This window comes from Gadus morhua, chromosome 14 (genome assembly GCF_902167405.1).
Source record: "Gadus morhua chromosome 14, gadMor3.0, whole genome shotgun sequence".
In the NCBI taxonomy this organism is placed as follows: domain Eukaryota; kingdom Metazoa; phylum Chordata; class Actinopteri; order Gadiformes; family Gadidae; genus Gadus; species Gadus morhua.
The window spans coordinates 22,936,667-22,942,490 of record NC_044061.1 but is presented as its reverse complement, the minus strand read 5'-3'; the positions used below and the strand labels follow the sequence as shown (position 1 = coordinate 22,942,490).

Here is a 5,824-nt window from a genome sequence, read left to right as displayed (position 1 = left end):
TTTAAGCATATTAAACTATCTATAATATACTATACATATCTATAGCCATTTATTTGCGTTTTATTATTGTTATTTCGACATTTTCAGAAAGTGACTAGTCCGCATTATCAAAAAAAGAAACGTCAGAGACAATTGAACCGCCGCGACACGCGTCACGACACTGCCCATTGGCGTTGTCCCTTTAATTGAAAACAGTATAGTGTCCGAGTAGGTATCCCTTCATCACTTTCCATGGCGCTGTAGGTGGCCATGTATATTTTTGTTTAAGTGGTGTTTATGTGAACAAGAAAGAAGGGGGATTGCTTGCAGACCACTGATTGCGCGCGCTGGATCGCCCCGTGGATGTGAGCTGTGTGGTTGATGGTCGCCACCCTTTCAACTAATCAACAGCAAGGAGAACGACGCACGACGACTTTTTAATTTTCTTGGCAGGATTTCACAATTAACCCCCCTCCCCGCGCCCTTCTCTCATGAGCGCAAAGGAAGATTGTGTTGGCACGGTGCCCTTTAAAATACTGTGTAACGTGTGGCCACTTGTAGGCACAATTAACTGTACACATTGGCCGTATTAATAGCATGTTATGCGTAATCACAAATGCGTTTGATCGCAATGCATGCGCCCTGGCCCGCGTTCTACAGCATTGTGCAATAGGCTGCCACCTGAATTTGATTAGGCTTACATTTGTAAATGGCCCTAAAAATATAAGTTATAATTGTCAGAAACAAATCAATTATCTTTATGGTACTCATGTAAATAGTTATTGACGTTATATTGAAAATTTCAGTAAAGTGGCTGTAATGGCAAGGGCGTTTCTAAATTAGTGTTGACGTTTTGGTCATTGTGTTGTGTTGTTATAACCCCTTGGAGTTTATCAAACGAGGAATTTAAACTGTCATTACTCTTTATGGTGGCTGTATTTTTGCCTTGTTTTGATTGTTTATTGCCTTTTCCTGTTCCTCTTTTTAAATAGCATTTTGACTTGTTAATTTTCCTCCAGAATTAAATTAATATAGACTATAATTGTGCACGGCCAGTAGGCTAATAATAGCAATAGAATAATGTGCTTTTATTATAGAACATTCGATTCTAGATCGACGTTTTAAATTTCAGTTGACTCTAATAAATTTAGAGATTAAAAAAAGTGTAAATTGTATACAATTGAATCCTACTTATAAAGAAAACAACAAACTAAACTACTGTACAAAAGACGGCAATAAACGCATCTATCGATCTATCTCTATCCATCTATCCATCTATCCATCTATCCATCTATCTATCTATCTATCTATCTATCTATCTATCTATCTATCTATCTATCTATCTATCTATCTATCTATCTATCTATCTATCTATCTATCTATCTATCTATCTATCTATCTATCTATCTATCTATCTATATCTATATTAATTGTTCTACACTGGGCCTATCGTTCATTGTAGGCCTACTTGCAGTCGTCTATCTGAATGATGTAATACTTGTGAAGCGTAGGCACCAATAATAACATGTCGGCCTATAGGAAGACATCATTCCGCTCATCCAGGGTGGTCACCATCCCGGGAGTTATATTGTGCATAAGACGTTGTTAAAACCGCATTCCGAGGCAAACTTGGCATAGCTTGGATAGGCCTGCTGCTCAGACGTCAAACCCTGCTGTAGTTACAGTCAAACGAAACATGCGCAAACTTCCAGTCTCCAAAATAGGCAACCTTATACCATATAATTTAATTTATGCGTTCAGCTCATGAAATGCTAAAATAAGTTATTATATAAAAAGGCTATTAGCATTGGACAATAGATATATAGCTTATTTGGGGCGAAGATATATATATAGCTTAATATAAGGGCGAAACAGCCTATGCAATTCAAATGTATAGGCTACGGTAAACCTTTCGCCAAAACAAAGTAAAGCCTATTTCAAATGGACAGTAATGTTTTATTGACAAAGTCCATAATGATGCAGTAGTATGCAGGGGGAAATATTTGATTTATATTTGCTTTCAAACGATAATAATAATAATATTGTCCATTTAATAACATTATTGTTTGCTATTCAAACTTTTTTCTCAATGGAAAATATATAGCCTGAAACATAACCTATAATTACTTCTTTCATTATGGTTTTAGGAAATACAAAGTTTGTTAAGTATTTATGTTTTTTTATTTTTATTGCACCAGCCAACTAAATACATAATGCCATATAAATGGTCTTTAAGATGGTCCAATATCACACTGTTTTAATACGGATATATAACTATTATGGGAATATATTGAACCAGAGTAATGTCAACAAAGTACTTTTATTTAAATGAGTCATGCTGAAGACCTTTGATAATAATGATTATTTACTAACAAGCATAATCTTTTAGATGGCAGACTAGCCATACTTTTTATTATCCCATTGCAACACAGATTGTGCATCATTTGCATCAAACATATCTTCCTTTATCTACAAGCAGCATTCCAGCCACAGGTCCCCTATTGTAGCTGTGCCGTTCCCGACAAAGACAGATAAAGTTGGCTTGGGAGATGTCTCCCTAAAGCTGCACACAGCAGCCCCACGCACAGGTGCACGCTCCCACCTTTACCCTGCGCACAATCCCCAATTCATCAGGCATGGGCTGGAGCCATCGCAATCCCTGCACTGTCATCTGGTTTTCAGTCTCCCCAGTCTCTCTCTCTCCCTCTCTTCAGTTCTCACTGGCCCGTTCCCCAGTGTGTGCTCTGGGCTGATTCAGCATCCCCCCCCCCCCCCCCCCCCACACCGCGACCGGGAACATGCCCTGGTCTCAGACCATGCCCCCCCCCCCCCCCCCCCCTCCTCCCCCCGTCCTCCCCGGCTACAGAAACCGCAGAGGGCCGGTCCACAGCGGTCTGCCTCTGAAGCAGACGAGCGAAGACGTCAATAGCTGAAGAGCTGAAGCAGAACGACCACAGCTGGGAAGAAGACGACAGCGGGGGGGGGGGGCCGCGCCAGACGCGGGCCGCCACTGGCTCGGGGCGCAGGTCAGCTCCTTTGATAGGGGCCTGGATGGCCGTTTGATGGGCACGCATCAGGCGACAGGGGTTTGTGCATGTGTGTTTACGTAACGGCCATGTTGTTTATCACCCCGGCCCACCTACCCCCTTTTTCCCTCCGCCACTGAAGGGGGATTTTCCTGTGGCGGCGAGCTCCCTCGGAAAAAGCAATTAAGAATTCCCAAACAGTGAACAACAATGGGGGATATCGCTTTTTTTTTTCGTTTGCAATGCACGTCTCATGTCCCCTTGCAGTTCTCTTTTACGTCTGGGATGCGATGCCTATTTTTAATCCGCACAGAACCCAACCCACCCTCAGACAAAACCACAAATTGAACTGAGAGGAGTAGTCTTGAACCGGTGGATGAGTGGGCTCTGGTAATTGCCTATTGTGGAACTTGAAGCTGCTCAGTGCTGCCATAAACAGCTCTGTTAGGTCACAACATGATACCCGCGCGCTCCGGCGCTGTACAGTCAGGTTTAAAACCAGAGCATATCCTCATTGTCTGTGGGAATCTATAGCCCCGGCCGTGGTCGGAATCAGTCCGGAATGCCTTGGATGGTTACTGGATTCCCCCGTAATGCCGGGACTCTCCGCAACGGAAGGCTAGGGTGGGAAAAAGGCCGAGAGCATTTCCTGAGCACTGGGGGGGTCCCAGTCAAGCATCGCACACCGTGGGCATCATGTGACAAGCATCTTGCCAGGCTTTAGCCTGTGATCCCGGGTGGAGCATTGGAGAGAGAGAGAGAGAGAGATGGAAGAGAGACCAGAGCAGTCCATGAGGGTCTGGAGTGAGGCTGGAACCCATGCTACTAGGTGGGCGAACATTACCCCGGGCCGAAGATGAAATGCTTTCCAATTGCAGGACGCGAAGCATCGCTGTGGAGCCAAACAAGTCCACAAACAATCGATTATTGTACCCAATGTCTACGCTGTACGGTCATCATCGGCCTGTGTGCGGACCTGCAGGGCTGAGTGCGTGTCGACTGTATGACCGTTGCTAGCCGTCCACTGCTGGGCTACCGTGCTTGTGTCCTGTGCGTTAGTGCCGTGAGGAGCTGGGGAGGAACCGGAGTGCCTAGCTGTCAGGAGGCTTCACGTGTCCACCTGTTGCCGGCCTCTTTCCGCTGGTCTGCTCTGTAACAATGGCGCTGGGAAAGCAGTAGAGCAGCAAGGTGACAGCGCAGAGATTGATGCTGGATTGTGTTTGGCCCGTCTTCTTCAGATGGGGGGGGGGGGGGGGGGGGGGGGGGGGGGTCCAGGCAGAGGAAGTAACAGTCCCCACATCCCACACCCCCCACCCCTCTTCCCTTCACTCCCCCCACCCCGAACTGCCCTACACTAATGCAGGCTTCATGGGGCAGGCATATAAAAGAGATCTCACTTTCTGAAATTTCCAATCGGCTCAATAGGCAGCTTGGCAGGTAACGTGTAAACAGGGTTTTCACGAGTTGTAAATCAGTTCACCACTTCATGAGCCAGCAGTAAATGTGATTAATGACATTCCCTCCAGCCGCTGGAGGGGGCGTAGAGGAGAGGAGCCTCTCATTTGTATCGCATGCCCGCTCTCGCTCGAGGGCAAAGCCGAAATTCAGCCTCATCAGAACGGCCTATAATTTCCATTTTCGCTAAAGAGCGGGGCGGCCATAAACGCCGATCCATCGCCACGGTTACCCGTGTGATGGAGAGCGATGGCGTTCGTCCGGGGCCCGACGTCGCGTCTTCTGTTTTTTTTTTTTCTTCTTAACTTTCTGTTTCTCTTTCTTCTTCCCTTCCAGGTCGCGTCGGCCGGGGACTTGTGACTGGCGCCCACAGGAAGCTGGGAATTCTGTACAGAAGAGAGGATGTCTGAAGGGGAGACATACTGTCCTGTGCCCCCCCCCCCCCCCCCTCCCCTCACCTCCCCCCCCCCCCTCCTCTTCATGTGACCCCTGACCCCTTGGCGTGTTTATATCAGACCATGGAAGTGAGAAGTAGTGATGAGTCACCCTGGCTCTGTGTTTACACTCTAGAGTCACGCAAGGAAGGAAATCAGCCACGGTCTGCTAAAAGCGGCGAGGTGAGAGAAAATAGCTGCAGACTAGCCCCCCCCCCCACACACACACCCCTCAAGCCCCCCAACACACACGCACAACCCTCCAGCCCCCCCCCCCCCCCCCAACCAAGTTCAGGATACTCGTCCATGTCTGAATTTATTTACTGCCGGCCATGCGGCAAGGAATTGTTTAGCAACAACAAAACTGAAATGTTTGTAAGCTAGTAAATTGTTGTCCAGAAATAGGCGGAGTGGTTATCAGACTCCTGGGACTAGTCTGCTTATAAGAGGTGGTCAGCTTTGTGTTTCTTCAGACGCTTACCTCACTTTTAACCCTCAATAAAACTAGCAGATTTAGCTAAGGCCCCAGATGGACAAATTGTTATCCTCATAAACTACATGGGAAATTCATAAATATATTGTAAACTCACATTGCTTAGAAAGTATTAAACTATTTGTGTTTTTTAACTCCATTACCTACGCTTTTGAATCAAATAAAACCTTAAAATATATTTCCATCTGTTTTTGGTCAACTTTGTGTTATATTTATTATTATTAAATTGATATTTATGTTATTTTTACAAACAGGATTGCTTTACTATATATTTCAGATGTATTTTTTTTCCTTTTTTTTTTTCTTATTTGTACTACCTTCCACCATATTTTCTAAAATATTGTCATGGTTCCTTGGGACACATTAATCTCTGTAAGGCTTTGTTGACTCATTAGAATTGATGGGAAGAATTTAAGGTTATTTTAACAAAATAAAAT

At 45.1% G+C, this 5,824-nt stretch overlaps 1 long non-coding RNA gene across 2 annotated transcripts in view; it reads left to right on the top strand.

Moving 5' to 3' along the window:
- Positions 1–5,565, top strand: part of LOC115558332 (uncharacterized) — a 9,381-nt gene extending 3,816 nt beyond the window's left edge. For both annotated transcript variants that reach the window (XR_003979316.1, XR_003979315.1), the window contains exon 2: positions 4,797–5,565. This is a non-coding gene — a long non-coding RNA (uncharacterized LOC115558332). The remainder of the gene's footprint in view (positions 1–4,796) is intronic.
- Positions 5,566–5,824: the final 259 nt, after the last annotated feature.